This window comes from Syzygium oleosum, unplaced genomic scaffold, assembly GCF_021117445.2.
Source record: "Syzygium oleosum isolate NSW1041296 unplaced genomic scaffold, Sole_v2.1 Sole_v2.08, whole genome shotgun sequence".
NCBI classification, from domain to species: domain Eukaryota; kingdom Viridiplantae; phylum Streptophyta; class Magnoliopsida; order Myrtales; family Myrtaceae; genus Syzygium; species Syzygium oleosum.
The window spans coordinates 8,784,131-8,810,153 of NW_026607492.1; positions in this window are offsets into that span (position 1 = coordinate 8,784,131).

The following is a 26,023-nucleotide window of genomic DNA, read 5'->3' on the forward strand; positions in this document are numbered from 1 at the left end:
GAAAATTGTTTTCCGTCGCAAAATTGGGATGGAAAAAAATTCCGTCCCAATTTGCGATGGAAAATTATTTTCCGTAACAAATTTGGGACGGAAAAAAATTCCGTCCCAAATTTTTGACGGAAAAAAATTCCGTCGCAAATTTGCGAAAGAAGACAAGTCCGTCGCAAATTTGCGACGGATCCTTCTTCGGCCGTCGCAAATTTGCGACAGACCATCCTTGTCCGTCGCAAATTTGCGACGGCTACGAAAATGGCCTTTATTTTTTCGAATCCGTCGCAAAATACGTCGCAAATTTGCGACGGATCCTTTTTTTTTTAAAATCGGTCGCAAATTTGCGACGGATTTATTTTTCCGTCGAAAATTTTTTTTCCGTCGCAAAATCCGTAGCAAACACAAATTTGCACGTTTCGAATTTTTGCGCCCGTCTCTCTCTCTCTCTCCCCCTTGCCCGCGCACATGCCTCGTCACGTCACGTCACTTCTTCCCAATTTTTTTTCTTTTTCTTCACCTCTTTGTCTTCTTCTTCTTCTTCTTCTTCTTCTTCTTCTTCCCGCCCTTGTCGCCGACCGCCACCCCGCAGCTCGCCAGCCGCCGTCGCCGTCGCCGCAGTCGTCGCCTGTCTGCGCGTGTGCTCGCCTGTCGCCTGGCCTCGCAAATTTGCGACGGACCAAGATCGGCCGTCGCAAATTTGCGACGGCTTCGAAAATGGGCTTTTTTTAAAATCGGTTGCAAATTTGCGACGGATTTTTTTTCCGTCGTAAGCACAAATTTGCACGTTTCGAATTTTTGCGCCCGTCTCTCTCTCTCTCTCTCTCTCTCCCCTCTGCCTGCGCACATGCCCCGTCACGTCACGTCCCTTCTTCCCAATTTTTTTTTTCCTTTTCTTCTCCTCTCTGTCTTCTTCTTCTTCTTCTTCTTCCCACCCTCGTCGCCGACCGCCACCCCGCAGCTCGCCAACCGCCGTCGCCGTCGCCGTCACCGCCGTCGCCTGCCCGCGAGTGTGCTCGCCGGTCGCGCTCGGCCGAGCTCGCCGCCGCTCACCTCGCCCGCGCACCTCGCCCGCCCAACTCGCAGCCCCCAGCCAGCCTAAGCGGCCGCCGTCGCCGTAGGTGCCGTCGCCGTCGCCGCTTGGCCATGCGTGCGCTCGCTTGTCGCTCGGCCGAGCTCGCCGCCACCTAGCTAGCCGCGCGCCGCCCGCCCGCCTCGCCTCGCGGCCCAAGAGCCCGACCGCGACGCTGTTGCCATCGCCGCCGTCACCGTCCTCGCCTCTCTCGCGTGTGTGCTTGCCGGTCGCTCGCGGAGCTTGCCACCGCCCGGCTCGCCCGCGCGATCGCCCGCCCGCAACAACCGGACCGAGGCCGTCGCCGCGGCCGCCCGGCCGAGCTCGCCGCCGCCTAGCAAGCAGCCGATGCCGTTGCCGCACATGCTTGCCACCAACGCCGTCACCGCCAAGACAGCCGCCCGACGCCTGCCGCCGCCCTCGCCGCCGCCCGACGCCTCGCCGCTGCCGCTCGCCCGCGAAAGTGTGCTCGCCGGCCGCCCGGCCGAGCTCGCCGCCGCTCACCTCGCCCGCGCACCTCGCCTCGCCCGACTCGCAGCCCCTGCCAGCTAGCTAGCCGCCGTCGCCGTAGCTGCCGCCGCCGTCGTCGCTTGGCCACGCGTGTGCTCGCTTGTCGCCTCGGCCGAGCTCGCCGCCGCCTAGCTAGCCCGCGCGCCTCGCCCGCCCGCCTCGCAGCCCAAGAGCTCGACGCCGTTGCCATCGCCGCCGTCACCGTCCTCGCCTGCTCGCGTGTGTGCTTGCCGGTCGCCTGGCGGAGCTTGCCATCGCCCAGCCTCGCACGCGCGCCTCGCCCGCCCGTAATAACCGACCGAGGCCGTCGCCGCGGTCGCCCGGGCCGAGCTCGTCGCCGCCTAGCAGCAGCCCGATACCGTTGCCGCACAGTTGCCGCCCAACGCCGTCACCGCCCAGCAGCCGCCCGACGCTGTTGCCGCCCAGCCTCGCTTGAGCTCGTAGCCATCGCCGTCGCCGCCCTGCTGCCGCCCGACGCCTTCGCCGCCGCCACCCTGCCGTCGCCGGACGCTGCCGCCGCCGCCCAGCTCCACCGTCGTTCGCCCGGCCGTGGCCGAGCGCCATGCCGAGTGCCTGACCGACTAGCCACCACTTGGGCCCGCGCCAAGCCCGCCACTGGCCTACCGGCCAAAATATTATTATTGGTTGATTTTTCTTTGCCAATTGCAAGTAAGCGACTCCCTAAACCTACCTAGTATAATAAGTATTAATCGGACTTGTTTAGGGATTATTTAGTGTCGGATTGATTGGCTAAGTTAGGGGCCAATTTCAGGATTGCATGTGGCTTTGATCGATGTTCGCCTGGTTAATTTGTCAATTATGTCGCCGATTAAGCGTTTAATGACGATCGTGTGGTTGATTAAGCGTTTTTTCGGAAAATGCGTTAAAATTGAAAAATTCTAGATAAAATCATAAAAATTTCCAGAAAATTAAAAAAAGTCAGATTTTGGGAAAATATTAAATTTGGTGATTTTTTTTAAAATAAAAAAATGAAAATTTCAAAATATCACAAAATGGCTTAAAATAACTGTGGCCACTCACTTTGAGGGAAATTTAAATTTTTTTAGGTGCCCAAAAAATTTAAAAATAATAATAAAATAAAAAATTTCAAAACTATAGAAAATGGCTTAAAATACCTGTGGCCACCCACTTTGAGTGAATTTAAAATTTTTTTAGGTGCAAAAAAAATTAAAAAGTAATAATAAAATAAAAAATTTCAAAACTTCACAGAATGGCTTAGAATACTTGTGGCCACCCACTTTGAGTGAAATTTAAATTTTTTTAGGTGCCCAAAAAAAATTTTAAAAAATCAAATATTTGAAAATTTCACAGAATGGCTTGTAATACATGTGGCCACCCACTTTTAGTGAAATTTACATTTTTTTAGGTGCCCAAAAATATTAAAAATTAAAAAAATAACAAAATTTCAAAACTTTACATAATGGCTTAGAATACTTGTGGCCACCCACTTTGAGTGAAATTTAAATTTTTTTAGGTGCCCGCAAAATTAATGGCTTATAATGCCTGTGGCCAGCCACTTTCATTAATGATCGTGTGGCCGAGAACGAAGATCATGTAGCTGAAATTGATGTTTCATGGTTGTTCTTGTACTTGATGAATTATCGTGTGGTTTAAAAGTGGATCGTGTGGTTAATTATGGCTAATGTCGGCTTAGCATGGCATATCGTGCTCATATATTGATGTTTGATATCAAAATGAGTGCGATTCATAGTATATTCGTTCGTAGGAAATTGCACGTCATAAACACTCGGCCCAACCCGAAATTAAGAGGGAACATTTTCTGCTTCTGAACCAAAATGGTAAGCTTCGTCATGTACGTCATTATGTGTCCGTAATACGTGTTCATATTTTTGTACATATTTATCTAACCTTCCTACTTGTCAGTATAAACGTGGAGGTCACATGCATAGAAGACCAGCCCCTTCGTCGTCCTCATCCCCATCCCTTTCCTCTTCCCCCGTCCTTTCATCTAACCCCCAACCACTATATGCTGATGGACAATATGGACACGTTGGCCCTTCTTCCAATACTCAAGAACATGTTAGGGGACTTGGCCACATGCGAACTGAATCTCTTCTAGTTCCATCTCCTTTAGATCCATCTCCTTCCATTCCACCTTATTATCCAGCGCAACAATCGAATAATGACGGAAACACAGGTGAAGAAGATAATCGATTTATGATATGCCCATTTGGAGATTCGTAAGTACTTCATTTTTTTTAGTGTATGTAATATTTATGGCTTTAGATATGGATGTCAACTGAATTGTCGATGTTGCACAATATCCGTATGTTTGCAGATTCACGGATGCTCCGTTTGATAGTCAAAAACTATTGGATGGGGCAGTATATTAATTACAGAAGTGTTCCACAAGAAGTGAAAGATTTATGGTGGAATGAGTTCAAGGTAAGTTTTAGATATTCTATTTTCTCACCAACTAAGTTCGGTGTAGTATATTGATGGTCAACAATGATGTAAAGGGACCAGAACAACTCTTTAGTTTTCGGTACTAAAGGGACCAGATATTTTCCTCGAGATGAAATTAACAAAATCTATCGCCGAATTGTCTGGTGCATGGTAATGGATATGTGACCATCATAATAACTTTCAGTTTTTCTTGTATTGATTGCAGCGGAAGTTCAGGTGGGCTGAAGAGGAAGAGAATGAAGTGAGAAGAATTTTTTAGAAGAAAGTCAGTGATTTTATACGAAATGTGATGAATAGAGCGAAGATCAAGAAAGTGAAGCCGGCTTTCATTACAGCTGACAATTGGACGGAAATTAATAGAATTTGGGAAACTGAAAAGAGTCAGCAAATCAGTGATCATAATAAAAAGAATCGATCTTCTAGTTCTAGTGAAGGGTCTGCCACGTATGATGGGGGCTCTATCAATATTGGGGAGCATCGCAAACGACTGGTAAGTCTGTTAAATAAGTTATAAGTTAATTTAATTCAATTACTCGTGTTTACATTTTGTAGGCACGTGAATTGGGGACGGAACCCACATTTGCAGCTACATTTGAATGCACATTTCAAAAGAAAGATAAGACATGGACTGGCGATCGAGCAAAAGCTGTTAAGGTATGTAATGTTATACTTTGGGCTTTATGGAAACTAGAATGAAAACCGTGAATGCTTTTAATATTTATGGTAGATATATATATGAAGTTATTTTATTTTTATCTATATTGTTAATGTAGGAAAAATATGATGAACTTTTAATGAGCAATGCTAGTGGTAGTGATGGTTGTGCTGTGTCTGAGCCTGAGGTTGACAGTATGGCATTATGGATGGAGGCAACAGGTGGGATGAAAAAAGGAAAAATATTTAGGATGGGATCCTTGTCAAGGATGTACATGCCGAATAATGCTGGAACTTCATCATCCAATGCGACTGGTCGAAGGAGGACACGACATGACGAGCAATTGACCCAAGAAGTGAACCAGCTGAAAAATATAATTGTAGAGAGGGACAAAGAAATAAATGACTTGAAACAACAAATGCAAATCGTTATGCGACACCTCAACATCAATCGCGGTGAGGTTCCTCCTGTACCTCCCGCCAATCCAATAGGTGATGGGCACAATGATGAGCGACACAATGATGCCGAGATTGATGATGATTTTCTCGGTCCTTTCTAGTTAAAATTCCCAAAATCGGGGGTAAGCTTGTTTCACAATCTTTTATGACATAAGTGCAGTTTCACCCAATATGTTCCTGCCTATAATTACTTTTTGTGCACAACTTTCTTACAACTAGGTTCTTTGCTTGCGAAAAACTGAAAATTTAGAGATCCCAGGATGACATGCTTGTTAAAAAAAATCATGATATTTGAACATTGTAGAAATACATGCCTTAATTGACTTTGAGTCATCTCTTCCTGGGAATTGGTGTTGGTAATTCACCTCTCTAAGTCATTAAACTATTGAATGCTGTTTGGACATGGATCTAATTTTTCCTAGGTGACAGAAATACGGTTTACAAGGGTGAAAAAACTACAGTGGATGTCAAAGTTGACTCATATTCATATGTAAGAACATTGATGTTCGTCCTGAAACGTTTTTTTGTTAACCCTCTTACTTGTTTTTTTATACCTAGTTCCACATCCATGCATAAACAATTCTTTTATATTCTGGACTAATTGAATATCTTTATTTATGTATCCACATTTCATCAGGTGTCGACAAAAGTGATTGCTTTTGGTGTCCTGTCGAGTACCAAAGCTGCCCAATCTTGTGTCTGGTTTGTCGATTTTTCGTTTTTTAAGCAGAATCTATGGTTGTCTCGCCTCATATGAATGTTTTGAATGTATTATAAGATTGGATATCAAAAAGCATCATGTCAGACTTTGCAACTTTGCATATATCATTATTTTTTGCGGACTAGCATCTTTCCTTCAGTTATATTTTTCAATTATATGGCATTGTGTCTGGTTTGTTCGTTTTCTGTTTCTGAAGCGGAATCTATGGTTGTCTCGTGTCTTTTGATTGTTTTCAATGTATTACATGATATTCATTAATGCGTAGCTATTGATATGGACAAGATTTGATGGCTGAAATGGTGAAAATTTTGCGACGAATATTTAGAGATGAATTTTGCGACCATTACAGTTCGTGGCTAATTTGCGACGAATACATTTTGCGACGAACAAAGTTCGTGGCTAATTTTTCGACGAATTTTGCAGCGAATTTTGCAACGAATTTTGTGACGAATTTTGCGATGAATAAAGTTTGTGGTTAATTTTGCGACGGATTTTGCGATGAATTTTGAGACGAATAAAGTTTGTGGCTAATTTGCGACGAATTATTTGCGACGCAATATGCGACTAAATTTACGACGAATTGTTTGCGATGAATTTTGCGACAGATAGTGTTCGTGGCTAATTTGCGACGAATTAATTGCGACGAATTTTGCGACGGATAGTGTTCGTGGCTAATTTGTGACGAATTTTGCGACGAATTATTTGCGACGAATGCGATTTGCGACGGATTTTGCCTTTTTTTCCGTCGCAAAAATCGTCGCTAATCCGGCGTTTTTTTGTAGTGCGAGGGCATGGCTGGCCACGAACAGGCTGAGCCCCGATGGGGGACTGGCCAAAACGAGCTCCCTGCTCGTGCGTCGCCCCCCTTTGCGGACCTTCATCGTTCGTCGACAACAAACCAGCTCGGTTGACTGCAAGGAGGCGGACTGATCTTCTGCCCTAGTTTGGGAATGCATCATGCACGGAGGAAAACAATTTACGACTTTCATTGAAGCATTTTAGCGAGCACGTGGTGTGCGACATTGAAAGGGAGGCCATGAACTCCAATAAAGCGTAAAACACAGACCATTATCAACATACAGCAAGCAAGCCACGCTTGAGATTGTTCAATGGCTATCCATCTACGCTTGACACAAACATAAACAGAGAACGGCAGATCTCAGCGTCGGTTGGGGCCAAAAATGGAAAAACGGAACATCCGGGAACCGCAAGGGATGCGAGCTCAGTCGCCAGAAGTGGCCCTACCCGGCTCGGCGATGGCGAATAAAGGGCGAATTCGAGATATGTCGGACTCAGTCCGGTCGCCTCGCAACGTCTCCGAACCGAGATCCTCGGACAAGATGTTAGCTCGACATAAGGAAACCTACCCAGAAATTAGCACCATGGCAGAAGAGCTCGCGGATTCGAAGGCATCGACTGGAGGTCACCGGACGTGGCCGGACTATTCCTCTTCCGGCGCTTGCTCTCTATGCCTTCTCTCTCCCTCTTGATCTCTCTCTCTTTCTCTCCACCAGAACTCTCGGTCTGTCTCTCTGTTCTCTCCCCCCTTGGCTTTTTTCCTTCTGGACGTGCATTCCTTTTTAACGCCGAGAGAAAGAGGAGTATCTCTTCTTCTCGGCTTCCCCCCGGCGACACTCGCCATTCCGTTTCCAGCTCAAAGACGCCTTCGATCAGAACGCCCTCTCCATTTGTGCTCATGCCATCAGCCGGTCCTCTCCTTGGGGGTTGAATCCCGCCCGTTTCTTTGCTAAAACGGCTGCGGGATTTCTTGGGTCCTTGCGCCGTCAAGGTGCAGCGCTGCGCCACTGCTTCCCGCTTCTGGAATCGCAGCTTCAGCCTCCTCGTGCAGAGCACACCTCTGCTTTGTCTATTCCGTCTTCTGGCTTCTGCATTCTGCTTTTGTTCCGTTTTTCCTAGGTCAGCGCACGGCAAGGCTAGTGAAGTGGGCCAGCGTTGACTAATTCAACGCTGGCCTCTCTCTCTCTTTTTTTTAAAAATTTAATTTAATTTAATTAATTTTTTATGATAGTGGTGCTGCGCTGGCCAGCATTGAATAATGCTGGTCCCCCCCCCCCCCCCCCCTTTTTCGAAATTTTTTTTAAATAATTTTTTTAAATTTAATTTTTTAAATTAATTTTTTTTTTAAAATTTAAATTTTTTTTAATTTTTTTAATTTTTTTTTTGAAATTAAACAAGGAAAGCATATTCTAATATGCCTTATTAATGTAAATGCACCTAAAGTCTATATGCCAATTGATTTAATGAAAATATTTTTGTTTAGGGGTTACAAATTAATCCCTAATTTTCTATGCAATTAAACCCTAAATGACTAGGCAAAATTTAGGTGTCAAGAGCTGCCCCTCTTTGAAGGAGAGCTCGAAGAGGTTCCATTCAAAGACAAAAGACACCAAAATTTTGTTGGCGGAGGACATGGGATGGCGCGATGCTAAAGCATGAGGGATGATTTTTTCCTTTTTTTTTTTTATTAAGGGCAAAACTAAAATGACGTTTAGGGACTAAAACCCAGTAAACGTCGGAAATTCCACCTAGGGATTAAAACCCTATGAGCAGCTAAGATCCCACCTAGGGACTAAAACCCTATGAACGGCAATAGGAACAACACCTTGAAGGAACGCCTAGGGACTAAAACCCTATAAATGTCGAAGATTCTGTTTAGGGACTAAAACTCTATGAACGGCTATGATTCCGTCTTGGGACTAAAACCCTATGAACGGCAATAGGAACAACACCTTGAAGGAACGCCTAGGGACTAAAATCCTATGAACGTCTAAGATTCCGCCTAGGGGCTAAAACCCTATGAACGGCAATAGGAACAACACCTTGAAGGAACGCCTATGGACTAAAACCCTATAAATGTCGAAGATTCTGTTTAGGGACTAAAACCCTATGAATAGCTATGATTCTGCCTAGGGACTAAAACCCTATGAAAGGCAATAGGAACAATAGTTCAAAAGAACAACTAGAGACTAAAACCCTATAAATGTCGAAGATTCTGTTTAGGGACTAAAACCCTATGAACAGCTATGATTCCACCTAGGGACTAAAACCCTATGAACGGTAATAGGAATAACAGTTCGAAGGAACGCCTAGGGACTAAAACCCTATAAATGTCGAAGATTCTGTTTAGGGACTAAAACCCTATGAACAGCTATGATTCCGCTTAGAGACTAAAACCCTATGAACGGCAATAGGAACGACAGTTCGAAAGAACAACTAGGGACTAAAACCCTATAAATGTTGAAGATTCTGTTAAGGGACTATAACCCTATGAACAGCTATGATTCCGCCTAGGGATTAAAACCCTATGAACGGCAATAGGAACAACAGTTCGAAAGAACAACTAGGGACTAAAACCCTGAAAGTACGTCTAGGGACTAAAATCCCATGAATGGCAAATTGCACTAAGGATTTTGAAATACCTGATGTTTTCACTCAGGATTTTAGTGCCTGAGGTTTTCACTTAGGACTTCATGTTGGAAAAAACATGGTTTAAAGATAGACCCGTGAACCTTTTGAAATCAGGGTTTCGGAAAAGACCCAGAACCTTTTGAAATCGAGGTTTAAGGGAAGACCCAGAACCTTTTGAAATCAGGGTTTCAGGAAAAGACCTGGAACCTTTTGAAATCGGGGTTTAAGGGAAGACCCGGAACCTTTTGAAATTAGGGTTTAAGAAAAGACCCGAAACCTTTTGAAATCGGGGTTTTAGGAAAGACCCGGAACCTTTTGAAATCGAGGTTTTAGGAAAAACCCAAAATCTTTTGAAATTAGGGTTTTAGGAAAGACACGGAACCCTTTTGAAATCAAGGTTTCACGTGGGGAGACTTGTCATGTAAAGAAAGAAACTCTGGGCAGGTCATTGGGGTGCTCCGAGCCTCAAAAACTCATTGTGCAAGGAAAAAGACCTTGGGTTGCGAAAGCTCGCCAGGTTGATGGGGTGCTCTGCACTACGAAAGCTCACCGTGCAATTTCGAGGTTGTAAATCTATCAATCAAGAAGATTCCGAAATGGCCACTGCATATCTAACGAAATATGTTATAACAGATGCCCTGGTAGGGAAAGCATACCAGGCGAGATTGATATCATTCTGACGTCATGAGGGACACTATCAAAAGAATAGCATCACTGACAAAGTGTTGATTGCATGAGCAAATCGAACTAGTATCAAACATTTAGCATAATTCAATATTATAAAATTGCCATTAGGCTTGGGAAATGACATTAATCATCAAATTCTCTTAGGAGATAAACCTTTGTCAGAAAGACCTTGGCTCATGGAAAGGGTTAGTTAAATATACCAAACAAGAGTTCCTTAGTCAGAAAGGGCTTCTCGCAAGCTCTCAGAGAAGGTTGCTTGCTCCCATCTATTGATGCGGGAAATAGGCATGTTCTCTCTATATACCTCACACTATCAGTGTCAAAGGCTTCGAGAATCATTTGCAATAAGTACGCACCAAGCAATCCAAGAGGTCTTTTAAGGACCGTAATGTGGGTTTGGTCATGGTTTCAACAAAAGATAAGTATTATCGGCTAAGAAATGAAACAATTGTGGATCAGCATCTCCGCCAGGTTTACAAGTCAAGAAACCTTAAGATGAGATAAGATAACCTCACCCCCACTTCTTCAAGCTGTAGTTTCTTTGGAAGTCCAAACTTCTGCTCCAACCATCCCAATCAGAATAGACTTTGGAAAGGGTTGTAAAATTGGTTCGGTGAAAGGCTCAAAAGGCTCGAGTTTTTTAGAAAAGATTTAAGAGCTGATGATTATCGTGGCATCATTACCATATCATCTCGTCTTTTCAAAAGGCACACGACTCCTTAACTCGTCATCGGCAAATCATTTCAACATAAAAGCTTTGCTCTTTTTCTAATGGCTTTCGCCTTTGCAATGATTTTTCTTTCATGCAAGCACCTTTTTTTTTTTACGGGCATTGGCCTTGCTTTTACCAGGCTCACTGCTTTTTCATGCCCCCTAGCTTTCTTTTGCTTGTTTGAACCTTTCAAGCTCTCAGGATTTTCGATTTTTTTTTTTATTTACGTTGTCGCATGAGCGCCAATTGCTTTGGAAAATCATGTGCCTTGCCCCAGTATGGGGAAATAATCGCCACTCAGGCTTTTGAAATGAATGTTCAAGCTCAACTTAGCTAAACAAAGGGTATGAGTGTTTGAGTAGAGGAAGAAATGCTCTTCTTCATTTCGGGACGCTTCGAGCTTCCATAAGGACTCGTTTGAAGTTACCACCAAAGATAAATGCAAGTACGAGCAAAGAAATCTTTCTCATCTTTTCCTCCAAAGAGTGTCAACCAAAACCTCCAAACTCGCCCCATTGTGGGGTGGTTCTTGACAGGAGTATTTTGTAAAAATTCTTCATATGTGAAGGCTCGAAGGGGCTTAACTATGATTACCTGTAGTGTGTAGGATGGATGAAAGAAATGCCTCTTTTCATTTTGATCCATGTATTATTTGCGAATGAATCTCTCGTCCTAAAACACGAATTTTTTTTTTTACACTCAACTTACAAAGTGTTTATAGGACGTGTTTGGGAATGGTTCGCCTTTCTTCATTCTAAGTGCTCCCCGCTTGGCATGATTAACATATTTCCTCTTGTTTCGCCAAGATCACCTGAGTCGATTGATCTCCTTAGAGAATTTTGATTCAAAATGGATGTTCCATCAAGCATCGAGACAACTTTGGACAATGATGATATTCGAAATTTAATTCAAATAGATTGAATGCTCGAGATGTGACAAATACAATCCCATTTGCCGAAAGTCTATCTTCGATGTATTCGAAGTTGTAAACCATAGGGTAGTACTTTATGGTCAAAATGGAGCATGTCAAAAGGCATTTGCTTTAAACATTGGTTTCATTCACATTTTCAAGTATATGCTCTTTTAAAGCATAAATGGATTAGAAGTGGCATTTATATTACGTCATAAGAATACAAATGTGCTTTACCTCCATTTTATCCATAAAAGGACATATAATTAAAATGGGGGCATTTAAAATTAATCCATGGTGACTAATAATGAACTTTTTGCATGATTAGATCGAAATGGGGAAACTAGACATACAAGTCATCCCGGTTCTAAGGAAAGAGCTTTTGGCCTGGTGGATGAACATGACTAAAGACAACAAAGTCTACGTGAGGGAAAGATTGGGATATTTGTTCAAACTCATCAATCTAGAGCACCAAGTGAGCTTGATTCAAGCGTTATCCCACTTTTGGGAAGTTACTACTACCACATTCCAATTAGGCGAGCATGAGATGGTATCTACATTAGAAGAGTATAAGGCAACCATTGGGGTTGATTTCGAATCAAGAATCGTTGAGCCCCCAATTGGATTGAAACCCACGAGTGTCATAGCTGAATTTTTGAACTTGAAGACTCCTCAAGTGGAAAACTTGATCAAGTCGAACACCGGCAAGTTTCCTTTATCCTACTTGGTGGCTAATTACTCCAAATTGCCAAAGGAAACTGGGAATACTTCCGCGAGAGTCTTCATCCTTGCTTTCTTCGGGTTCGTCTTATTCCCTACATCAAGGACCGAATTGAATCCTCTTGTTGCGATAATTGCTAGGCAAGCTTGCCTAAAGTGGGATTTCTCCAACATGCTTTTAGCGGCAACCATCATTTCTTTGAACAAATACCAATGTCACCAAAAAGGTGTACTTCAAGCCTGAGCCGGGTTACTTTCTGTATGGTTCATTTCCCATATCAGACCTTGGGAACGTCATATGCGCATTAAAGAGATCGACTCATCTACCAACCCTATTGAGAGGTATTTGAAACTCCAAGACAAATTGCCAAAATACTCTTTCCATGAGTGGGCAAACTTCATTAGGGCATTGACTCCCGACCAAATCCAATGGAGAGTTCAATGGCCAAAGATAGTGACAGCTCAAATTACTTGTCAAGAAGGCAACTTAGTGCCATTGCTTGGATTGAATGGTGGAGCCGCTTATTGTCCACTAAGAGTAGTTCGACAATTTGGAATGATTCAACAAGTTCCACCTACTTGACATCCCGAGGAATTCACATTTGATATACCACAAAAATCCCAATCGAAGAAAGAAAATAAAAGTTGCAAATAAAGGTTCAGAAGATCATGTATTCCTTGAAGAAATCAACCAAGCAAATAGTGCAATGGCCTGAAGATTTACAAGGAGAAATGAAGCTCTTCTTGGCATCCAAAGAGTATATAGAATGGTTGAAGGCTAAAAGACCGATTGATGTCGAACCATATGTACCTTTGAGTATTATTACCCATCTTGATGAGCCGTACATTCCAGAGTACATCGTGTCGAGCACGCTAGGTGTCAAGCCATACGTTCCCGAAGAGGTTAAGATTGACGTGGAAGAATGGGAGATACGAGTCAAGGAATATGAAGAGGCTGAAGCTACCTTAGCTAGCAAGAGGCCTAGACTTGTTTAAGCTAGTGTTCCCCCATTTTGATGTAAAGCATTGTAATATGAATCTTCAAAATTAAAACAATTACTTGATGCATGATTGTTTGATGAATGTTTTAAAGCACATTTCGCATAAAAGAAACAATCACCATGGATTACAATTCTTTGAATTGTATGGTTCATTGAGAAAAACATTAATGAGAAGTTTTATACAAGGCTAAGGCTTGTGTAAAAGTTCTTATCCTTGTCAATCATAAGAAAACATACAATTGAAAGAATATAGGTCTTCATATCCATTTCATCAATTCTAATATCTCGTTGATTTTCATGAAAGCAGGTTGTTTAGCAACGGAAGGTAGAAGACCTCGAACTCGCTTGCAAATAAAAATGGCTGAGGAAGAGACTCGCACTCGGCTAGCTGAAGTAGAAAACCAGTTGACACAAATGGCTGCCATGATGGCAGAAATGAAGACCTTCATTATAGCTGCGAAGGGATCTTATCCTACAGTTTCAAATCCAGGAGCTGCAAATACCGTTGAGGTACCTGTTGAAGAGACCATGAGAAGTAAAGAACCAATTCAGGAGAATCCTCCAAAATCTGCACCTGAAATAGTGGATTTGGAAGAAGACATTCGGGTTAAAAAGACATCCAAAGATGAAGAGGAGGCCAAACGATTGGCTAAAATTGAAGAATGTCTAGCAAGTCAGAGCTATGAGCTTCAAAGATTCGACAAGTTCTCGCCATACGTGAAGGTGGTTGTTCCAGAAAACTACAAAGAACCAAAGTTCGTGAGCAAGAATGATGGAACCGGCTATCCCAAAAGCCATTTGAAATATTATCTCCGCAAAATGGCGAGATATTCAGACAATATGCCACTTCTTATCAGTACATTTCAAGATAGCTTGAAGGGAGCAGCCTTGGCATGGTATACCGCTCTTGATATAGAAGATTTTACCGAATGCGACCATTTGGCAGGAGAATTCCTTCGCCAATACAAATTCAATGTCGAAGTACTTCCAACCCGGGAGGATTGAGTCAGAACCAAAAAACGAAGAAACGAAGGATTCAGAGCCTACGCTCAAAGATGGAAAGATGGAGCCTCACAAGTCAAACCGGCTATAAGTGAGGACGAGCTTATTGAACTCTTCTTGAAGTCGTCACCAACTGAGTATTATGACAAGTTGCATATATCGGGCTGCCAAACATTTACCATGCTGGTGAAGGTTGGTGAAAGGATAGAATGGTTATTAAAGGAGAAGAAGTCTCAAGAAGCGACAGCACGGAGACCGTATCCTGGAAGAAAGGATAAAGAACCTATACGTGACGTGGCTTATCTGGGATAGGCGATTTGTTCGCAAAACACGAAAACGAGGCGAAATTGTGGATTATCTGGGACAAGACAGTGGCCGGTATAATTACCGTGTCAAATATATACCACCCTCATGGGCATCTAAAGAGAAAAATATCATGCCTGACGGTTGGGGTGGAATGGATACTATTGAAGCTAACAAAAGCATGGTGTCCATGATTACACCACTATTGATAAATCTTGATGAAGTAGATAGACTCGAGGAAGAAAAGCATCATGTTGAACCAATTACCATTGAGCTCCCAATTGGTCAACTAAAAATCGAAGAGAAAGAGGTGCAGCCTGTGATTATTACTTTGCCCCCAAAGGAGAAATTTGATACCAAGTGTGTACCATGGGATTACACGCCTAAAGAGGTTGATGCAATAACCAGATTGGGAAGATGTTATGTCCCAAAAGAAGGTGAGCACGAAAAAAAGGGAGTAACTGAAGAGGATGTCAAGCAGTTGCTGTCAGTCATGAAGACAAGTGAATATGAATTAATTGAGCAATTAAGAAAGATGCCGGCACAGATTTCCTTACTAGATCTTTTCAAGACTTCAAAAAGCCACAAGATGATGCTTATGAAGCTTCTTAATGAGGTGCACGTCCCGGAGACGATTAATAAGGTACAACTGGAAGACTTTGTTGGTGCCATTCTTCTAAAGGATCATATTGCCTTCTCTGATGAAGATTTCCCAGTTGATGGACGTTCCCATAATAAAGCCCTGTATATTGCCGTTAAATGTCGGGGCAAGGAAGTGTCACGGGTGCTGATCGATAATGGTTCCGCACTTAATTTGTGTCCTCTAAGCACAGTGCATCACTTGGGGATTAGTGAAGAATCTATCAAACCTTCAAAGGTGACCGTACGTTCGTTCGACGGGATGAAGAAGGATGTTATCGGTGACATCGAGCTGGAAATCAACATAGGCCCTGTGCCCTTTCTGATTGATTTTCAAGTGGTAGACATTCCAAGGACCTTCAACCTACTGCTAGGGAGGCCTTGGATTCATATGGCTGGCGCCATTCCTTCTAGTCTCCATCAAAAGGTTCGATTTGTTATTAACGGTAAAATGATTACCGTACACGGCGAGACAGACTTTGCTACTTACAAGGAAAGTGCCATACCTTATGTCGAGCCGGAGATAAAAGAAGAGCCCAGTTATCATTCCTTCGAGATGATTTCCATGATACAAATTTCCGCTGGTAGTGTCATGAAGACTCCAGAATTTTCGGCATCGTCTATTATGTCTGGAAAAGCGTTATGCCAATATGGATTTAACCATAATGGTGGGCTTGGGACAAAAGCGCAAGGAATTAAAGAACCTATTATCCCATTTGGTACCAAGAAGAAGTATGGAGTGGGGTATGAAGTCATTAGTAATCACCATGGAGGCCGAGGTCAAGAAAATCATAAAGGCCGTGGAAGCCGAGGTGATCGAACCATTAACCCATCAACATGGAAGGGTAAGGCTAAAGAGTTACCCTATCATCAGATTCATATCAGAGAAAACTTTCCCGGGCCTCCCAAACTGCTTTCAGAAGAAAATTTACGTACAAAAACCGAGCCTGACACGCTGGGTTCATTCGAAGAAGACATTATCAATGTCATTATAACCGAAGATGAAGACACCTACGCACTGGAGCATGAGCATTCACACACCCGTAATAGGTTCATATGTGACTCAAATCTCTCCGAGGAGATCACTTATGATATTGAAGGGGATAATGAAGATGAGGAATGGATCAAAAGAGAATGGATCCGTCATGAAGAATCAAAACCACTCACGTTAGAGAAAACGATTACTGTTAATCTGGGTGATAAGGAAAACCCCAAAGAAGTCAAGATTGGAGAAAGTCTTCCCTCAGCAGAATCAGAAAGAATAACAGATTTGCTCAAGGAATATCAAGATATATTCGCATGGTCCTATGCTGACATGCCAGGCCTTGATCCAAGTATAGTTGAACACGCTTTGCCAACTGATCCAAGTATTCCACCTAAGAAGCAAAAATTGAGGCGAACGAAGCCAGAATTGGCAAAGAAAATAGAAGAAGAAGTGATGAAATTACTCAAAGTCGGTTTCATCGAAGTAGTGCCATATCCAGAATGGGTTGCCAACATAGTACCCGTAATGAAGAAAGATGGTCGGGTGCGAGTATGTGTTGATTATCGCGACTTAAATAAAGCAAGCCCAAAGGATGATTTTCCGCTTCCACATATTGATGTATTGGTGGATAGCACGGCTGGATTCGAAACATTCTCATTCATGGATGGTTTCTCAGGATATAATCAAATCCTTATGAAGAAAGAGGATAAGGCGAAAACGTCCTTCATAACACCATGGGCACATTTTGTTATAAGGTGATGCCTTTCGGTCTGAAAAATGCTGGTGCCACATATCAAAGGGTGAAAAATGCTGGTGCCACATATCAAAAGGCGATGGTAACTCTGTTCCATGATATGATGCACAAAGAAATTGAGGTATACGTGGACGATATGATCGCAAAATCCAAACAAGGAGAAGATCATGTTTAGGTGCTTCGCAAATTGTTCGAAAGACTCAGAAAGTACAAGTTGCGACTGAACCCCAATAAGTGTGTATTTGGAGCAAAATCTGGCAAACTGCTAGGATTTGTGGTCAGCAATAGGGGAATCGAAATTGATCCTTCCAGGATCAAAGCAATACATGACTTGAAGACTTCTTCTACGGTAAAAGAAGTGAGAAGCTTGTTGGGGCGATTAAACTACATTGCCCGCTTCATCTATCAGCTTTCTGAGACTGCTAAACCATTCTTCAAACTGTTGAAGAAAAATGCCAAAGTAAAGTGGGACAAAGAATGTCAACAAGCCTTTGACAAAATCAAAGAATATCTGGTATGCCCGCTAGTATTGGTACCACCAATTCCTGGAGTCCCGCTGATCCTATATTTGACGATTCATCATGAATCATTAGGAGCAATGCTGGTACAAAGAAGACCGAATGACGGTAAAGAACAAGCCGTTTATTACTTGAGCAAGAAATTCACAACATCAGAAGTGAATTACCCAGCAGTTGAGAAGACATGCGTTGCATTAATTTGGGTGTTACACAGATTAAGGCAGTACACCCTTCATCACCAAATCTTGCTAGTGACTGAGAATGATCCGATCAAGTATCTTCTTGAGAAATCCTCCTTAGTCGGGAAATTAGCCAAATGGCAAGTCTTGTTGTCTGAGTTTGACATCAGAAGTTCATCCCAAAAGTCAGTCAAGGGATGAGCAATAGCAGACATGCTAGCAGAAAATTCGCAGAATATCGCCAATTCTGAAGAACGACTTGATGACCACATATTGACATTGGTCGATGACAAATGGACCATGTATTTTGATGGCGCAACCAACCTATCTGGATCAGGAACTGGGGCAGTACTGATCTCTCCAGAAAGCCAACATTATCCAGTATCTGCAAAACTGGTATTCCCATGCACCAATAACATCGCTGAATATGAGGCGTGCATTATCGGCTTACAATTAGCCCTTTCAATGAAAGTAAAAAGGCTGCAAGTATATGGAGATTCCATGCTCATTATATTGCAAACAACTGGAGAATGGCAAACTTGTAATGCAAAGCTGATTCCTTATCACAAATACCTAGAAGGAATGATGGAGGAATTCGAAGAAATAACATTTGATTATCTTCCAAGAGCTCATAATCATTTTGCAGATGCTCTTGCAACCTTATCATCCTTACTCCAAGCTGAAGATGGCATGGATATAAAACCATTGAGAATCAATATTCTCGAACAACCAGCACACTGCATGGTAGTTCAAGCAGAATTTGACAATGAACCATGGTTCCATGATATCAAGAAGTACTTACAAGAAGGAGAATTTCCTGAAGGAAGCCAGTCAGGCGACAGAAAATTTATCAGAAAGATAGCCAACAAGTTCTTTCTCAACGGACAGGTTCTTTATAAGAAATCATTCGATTCGATCCTGTTAAGATGCATTGATAGCAAAGAAGCTGAACAAATCATGAGAGAAATCTATGAAGGCGAATGTGGTCCGCATATGAATGGCCATCTCTTAGCACGCAAAATTATGAGATTGGGATATTACTAGATGACGATGGAAACAGATTGCATTCAGCATGTGAGGTGTTGTCGCCAATGTCAAGCTATGGAGACAGAATTAATGCACCGCCGAATGAGCTGCATCAAATGTCAGAATCATGGCCATTTTTAATGTGAGGAATTGACATGATTGGCCCAATTAACCCCAAGGCTTCAAATGGACATCGCTTTATCTTGGTGGTAATTGATTACTTCACCAAGTGGATTGAAGCAAATTCATATACAAATATCACCGCCAAGAATGTAGCAAGATTCATCAAACGGGACATCATTGCTAGGTACGGAGTTCTAGAAGCAATCATTACTAACAATGGTTCAAATTTAAACAACAAAATCGTAAATGATTTGCTTGAACGCTTCCACATTCGACACTTGAATTCATCTCCATATCGCCTACAAATGAATGGAGCAGTGGAAGCGGCAAACAAGAATATCAAGAAGATATTATCCAAAGAGCTGAGAATTATCGTGATTGGCACGAAAGATTGCCGTATGCTTTGATGGCATACCGAACTTCAATTCGAACATCAACCGGGGCAACTCCATTTTCCTTAGTTTATGGGATGGAAGCGGTATTACCCATTGAGGTAGAAATTCCTTCATTAAGGATATTGTCCCAATTAAAACTCTCAGAAGCTGAATGGAGCCAACAAAGATATGAACAGCTCAACATGATTGATGAGAGAAGATTAAAGGCTATATGTCATGAACAAGCCTACCAGAAAAGAGTTGCTAAATCTTTCAACAAAAAGGTGAAACCAAGACGTTTTGAAATGGATGATCTAGTTGTGAAGAAGGTCATTCCCAATAATTCAGATCCACGTGGGAAATTCACTCCGAATTACAAGGGTCCATACATTATCAAGAAGGTTCTTCCTGGAGGAGCACTAATTCTTGTAGATATAACAGGAACAGAACTAGCCTATCCTGTAAATGCAGATGCTGTCAAGATTTTCTACCTGTGAAATGAAGACGGACATTCAAGAAAATCGGCACTAGTTATAACATGTGCATATCATGCATGTCATGCATTTCATAGAACATGTTTGTTCATTTTGCAGGATATGACAAAAGGAAATCTGAGATGACTCAAAACTTCTAAAATCTTTCAACGAAGTTGAAAAACAAAAGGGAAGTGTCATTCTCAAATTCAGTTTTCTCAACGTTGCTTTCCAACGTACTTTTCCCTTTTATCATCCCTAGAGAAACTGGGAGAAGAGATTAAAAGAGATAATCTTTCATGAATGATCAAGACAAGACGAACCAGAGGTTGGTTGTATCGTTTCAATCAGAAATGAACAATACTTGAATCAATGTTAACACTGGGTTTTAATGTTACAGGGATCTCATCAAACCGATCAGGTAAGTATTCCTAACCCATGAATTTAAGCTTGAACATCTCATTTTCAAATCTCCAGTGGAACAAATTAATGCAGAAGCAAAACAATCAAGAGGGATATTGACAAGCCGATCAGTTAAGTATCCTTAACTCGTAAATTTGGGTCTTGAAGAGGTTAATTTTCTGGAAAAATGAAACTTCTTTTCCCCAAGCGGATTAACATGAAAGATTGTTTCAAAGATTACCTCAAAAGTGCTTTAAACAAAAAAGTTTTGAAACACACATTCTTTGAGCATGCATTACGCATCAGAATTCCTTAAAAAGGAAGTTTTGACGAAAGGCTTTGAAAAATTTCATAGAAAAAGCTTGGATCAAACCAAATGGAAAGACCTTCAAATGATGAAAGGTAAGCCATATCCAAACACGTCCCCTATACACTCGAGTGAATGGAAGGATGAGTATCAGAATGAGAGAAAACCTCATCTGAAGGAAATAGGGGATATTCGCAATGATTACATGAATTGAAATGATGAAAGGCAATCATTTCACTATCCCAAACACATGATTATCTCTTGCAAACCAAATTTGAGCCTAAACAATGGAGAAATTTCCCAAAAGCAACCCTGTTGAGAACCACCCCACACTGGGGCAAATTAGGAGGTTCACGGTTGACACTTATGGAGAATAGGATCAAGAAAGATTATATTGCATACACTTGCATCAATCTTTCTGTGATAACCTTAGATGAATTCATATGGAAGCTCACAACATCCCAAAAGGAAGAAGAGCATTTCGTTTCCATATCCCAAACACATTTACCTTTGACAAAGCCCAATTGAGCCTGAATATTCATTTCAGAACCCCAAGTTGGTGATCATATCTTCGCACTGGAGCATGAGCATATGATCCACTTTGACAAATAGAAAACAAAAGGGCAGAACCCATAGCCCTTAGAATGCAAAAGGATTAAGGAAAAAAGAATCTAGGGCATGAAAAAGCAGTGTGCCTGGTAAAAGCAAGGCCAATGCCCAGGAAAATGAGCAAAAGAAAAGAAAAAAAAGCATTCAAAAGAAAGAATGACAGAAGTCAAGTCAAAAGAAAAGCAAAAGTTGTGAACAATCAAAAGTCATAACAAATTAGTGATTGAAAGAAAATCTCGATGAAAGTTTAGGTGACTTTTGTGTTCATGCTAGAAAAGATCCCCAGTGGACAAAGAAAAGGGTGGTGATGCCAAGAAGATCGCCAATTTCATGAAAACCCTGAATTCAAAACAAAACAATTGAGCCTTTTGAGCCTACCCAATACCAACATTACAACCTCTCCCCAAAGACTCTTCAGATTGGGATGTTGAGATTGAAAATATGATTTCATGACAAGAGGTCATCACTTAAAGAAGTATGTGCAATATTGTCTTATCTTATCCTCCAGGTTCTTAACTTGAAGACCCGAAGTGAGTTGAAAGACGATAAGATCTTTTTCTTGGCCTCAGAATGCCTATCCTTTGAATAGCCATTGACCAAGCCAACATTACAACCATTTGAAAGACCTTATCGGATCAATTGGATTGTATACATCGCGAATATCTCCAAACACCTAAGGATTGGTTAGGAGAGATAAAATTGAGGGATATTAGATCAGTCCCCTTTCAATCAAATGAAAGAAAGACCAAATTCATAGATCGAGACAAATCCTTTCTAATGAAGGTCTTCTAAATGATCATTCAAAACATTTCTCGAAAGATTTCGAGTCATTTGCTCAAATACTTCCTTTAAAAGGAAATTTGATTGTCAAAATGCATCGACATGAAGAATGCTGTTTTTTCAAAACCACGTTTCAAAGTAGTTTTTGGTTAACTAAAAAACCATACAAAAGTTTCATTTTGTTAAAACAGATATTCTAAAGCAAATTGCACTTCGTAGCTTCTGAGTAATTATTCTCATGAGTGATTGCGATTTTGCAGCTTTGAATATGGTAATTTTTATAGTCTTGCCAAGTGTTCGCAGGTTGTAGCTTCGAAGCTATCACCCTCCGAGTGTTCGCGACCTGTAGTTTTGGATGACTTTCTTTGACCCGAAGAATGGCCTATTCATGGTGATTTTTATGGTCTTGCCAAATGTTCGCAGGTATGTAGCTTCGAAGCCATCACCCTTCGAGTGTTCACAACTTATAGTTTTGGATGACTTTTTAGGCCTAAAACATGCTCTTGTTGTAGTTCTTCTGAGTGATCGCGGATTTGTAGCCTCAGAGAATTGACCCTCCGTAAGTGATCACAAACCGTAGCTTCAGAAAACTATTACACAAATCCTACAGGTGAGGAACCCCTAGGCAAATCCAAGTTCTACTGGTGAGGAACCACTAGGCAAACTAAAGTCCTACAGGCGAGGAGCCCCTAGGTAATTTCAAAGTCCTTAGGTGAGGAACCATTAGGCAAACTAAAGTCCTATAGGTGAGGAACCCCTAGGCAAATTCAGGTTCTACTGGTGAGGAACCACTAGGCAAATAAAAGTCCTACAGGCGAGGAACCCCTAGGTAAATTCACAAGTCCTATAGGTGAGGAACCACTAGGCAAATTAAAGTCCTGCTAGTGAGGAACCACTAGGCAAATTCAAATCCTCATGCGAAGAGCCTCAGACGTTCATGGTTTGTGAGTTCGTTATCAAACCGCGAAATCAGAATGATCATCATAATCATTACTATCATCAATTCATGCACTTGGATGAGCAACAAAGAAACCCTCACAAACAAGTAAGTTTCTCTCTCTTTCTCAAATCATTAAGAACCCTTTCAAAATATGTTCCAAAAAGAACCTTTGGATTAGATCACGAATCTCAAAAGCAAAAACCCTAATCAGTTGTTGTGAAATTTCCATCTTGTTTAGTGAGTCGACTAAAAATTCAGGTGTCACCTTGTCTTTGAGATCAACCTCTAACGAGCTCAATCTCAAATAGGAGCAGCTGTTGACACTTAATTTTTAGCTTGTTTTTGTCATATTTTCAAAAATTTCAAAATTAAGTCTAGGGATCTTGGCCAAGCCTAGAAACCTATTTCTAAACCAAAAATAATAATTTTTTAGCATTTTTTTGCATTTTTTCTGAATTTCTTTTAGTAAAAATAAGCAAGAAAATCAAGAAAAATAGTAAATGGAATCAGAAAATTCCATAAAAATATTCATTAATCTTCTTTTAAATCCAATTTCATAAATACACTGTCAATTTTAGAAAATCTCAATCGGGTATATGTTTTTCCCAAAATTGGGCAAAATTAAACCCGAATTGAACCAAAAATTAAATTAAATTTTTTCTAGACATTTTTAGGTCATAGTGTCTTCACAACAATTGATTCTGGCACCTTTAATTGCATAATGGTCGGTCCAATTGCACAATTTGACATAAAAATCAAAAATCCACAAAAATTGATTGAAAATTAATAATTTTGAACCTAAATTGGGAATCGTGCCCAAAATGAAATTGTCGAATTGTGAGATTATCATTTTTAGGGTTAATCAGGAGTGGGTAATGCAATTTTGGTATCAATTTTTCCTAATTAGGTCATTAAGACCTCGAATTGAACAGAACCCTATTAACCCAAATATAAAAGTGAGAAAATCTTGGGCACAATTATGATAAAAATTGGGGAAAATTATATGTTTGGTTTCGGAATATGCTGGGAAATTCAATTTTGATGTTGAATTTCGAAAATTTGGTGGAAATTGGGTTTAATTCGCGAAATTGAGCAAAACCGGAGTTTCCGGGTCAGGCGGGTCGACCCGACCCAACCCGAACAATGTCGTCTTCTTCACCCGGCCACTTAACCCATGAGAAAACCCAGAAAAAAATCACTCAAAGCCGCGACTTCATTGATCACGTTCAAATTTTTCAGCACGTTTTAATCGGTTTTTCCAGCTGGATATTATCCGGCTGGCGTCGATCAACAACAAAAACCGATTAGAATTCGGTTCCAACCGAATTTCGAGCGGGAAATCAAGGATCAAAAACAGAAAAAAACTGAAGAACGAGGAAGGAAACCTGTTCGAGAAAATTCCCGAGAGAGAAAAGAGAGAGAAAGGAAGAAAACTGAAGGAAGAAAGCTAGAGAGAGAGGGTCGGAGGTCCCCCCGTGAGTGATCGACACCGCCCTAGATGGTGGAGCGTCGGCGAATCACGAGTTGGCCGTGACCTCCCCTCGCCGTGCCGAGCCAGAAAACTTAATTGGGAACGTCTGAAACCAGGTGTCGTTCGGACGACTCCGACCTGTTCCGGCGAATCCAAGCACACCGGGAGGTAGAGAAAGTGTCAAGGAATGTTCTCTGGGCTGTAGATCACTTCAACAAATTCATTTGGTTGTCGAACGAAGCAGGTATGTCACATCCCGATTTTTGGGCCTGGGAAGCCGTACGTAAATTGTAATATCCTCAATTTCAGTCCCTGGAAAATGGCTATGGTTTAAGTTTGGTGGTTTTCCAATCAGAACAAAATTTTTACTCTTGTTTTGGAAAACCAGTTTTGGATCCTTTGTACCCCTTCGTTTTGTTATTTTTATGGAGACTTTTGTGGTCCGAATTTCTAAACACGTTCTTCTTGAAAGTTGTTCCAAACATCTTGAAATTTTACATAATTTAATTTCAGAATTTTTGGAGTTGATATGTATGGTACGATGGCCTCATTTTTGGACCGTGTGAAACTGTCCAGAATGGGTATTTCGGTGATGTTCACACCGTCTTTATTTTCTACATGCTTTTATGGGCCGATTTTGGAAAGGTTTTCTTCACAAAAGTTGTTGAGAACGTCCTTTTCTATAAAGTGTGTAAATTTGGGAATTTTCCGAGATGATTTGGATTATGGACAGAGCTTAATTTGAGAAACAAGAATTCTGTTCCAGTGAACTGTTTTTAGTCTGTCTTTGAGCTACTTAAAATGGTGTTTACAGAGAGATTCAGATTTATTGTTCTTCATGAAAAATGTTTATTAAGATCTTGTTTACGACATATTCAAATTTGAGAATTTTTGAAGTCCATTTACTACTTTTTCAAGTCCGATTTCGTGAACAGTGCAAAGCTGTCCAGTTTTGTCGGATTTCAAAGATTCAGCATTTTCTATATGAAAACGTTGGAATTTGGACTTGGTGTCTTCTGGTGATTTAAAGTACACGTTCCGAGATTTCAAATGAGATATTTTATGCTATTATTGGAGGTCAGCCCAGGGGGAAACCAAGAGAGAGAAGCAAGCTTGGAATTGGATGATTCTAGAGAAATCAAAACTTAGAAACCCTATTTCATGATAACAAGCATTAATGACCTTAGACTTTGGAGGCCTATCATTATGGGGCACAAGGCAAGGCCATTCGGCCAAGCCAAGGGGGAGCCGTGAGGGAGAGAGAGAGAGAGAGGGAGAACCTCACGCCATTTCCACGCCCCGAGAGCTCCAGCCAACCTTCTTTCTTATTTCTTGCTTTGTATTCATGACCGAGAAAAGAGAGAAAAAGAAAGAGAGAGAACTTATCGACTAGCCCGTGTCTCTCTCTTGTGGTTTGATCGAGTGAGGAAGCCTTATGCAAGGCCCGAGTGTTCGTGTTCAAGCCCGAGAACCACCCAAGAATCGCCCGAGAATCGCCGAGACTCACGTGTCCTTCACACGCCTCGTTTTCTCTAGTTCTTGTTTAATTGTTGTGTAAGTGAATTCCCTAATATTGGGAAAGGATGTTGAGATGTGTTGTGACGTGGTTTGCTTGGACCGTTTCTCGGTTGTTTGGTTGGTCGTAGTTGGTTCATTTCTCGATTTGATCATGTTTCATGTTTGATGTTGTTTTGAGATAGAACCGAGCCTTGGTTTGTAAAGTGTGCACGATGTGGCCATGCGTGATGTTCTCTTGTTTGAACTTTGCTATTGATCTGCCATCGATGCAGGTGCGGTAAGGGCCGACTTATGTTAACGGCGATCGAT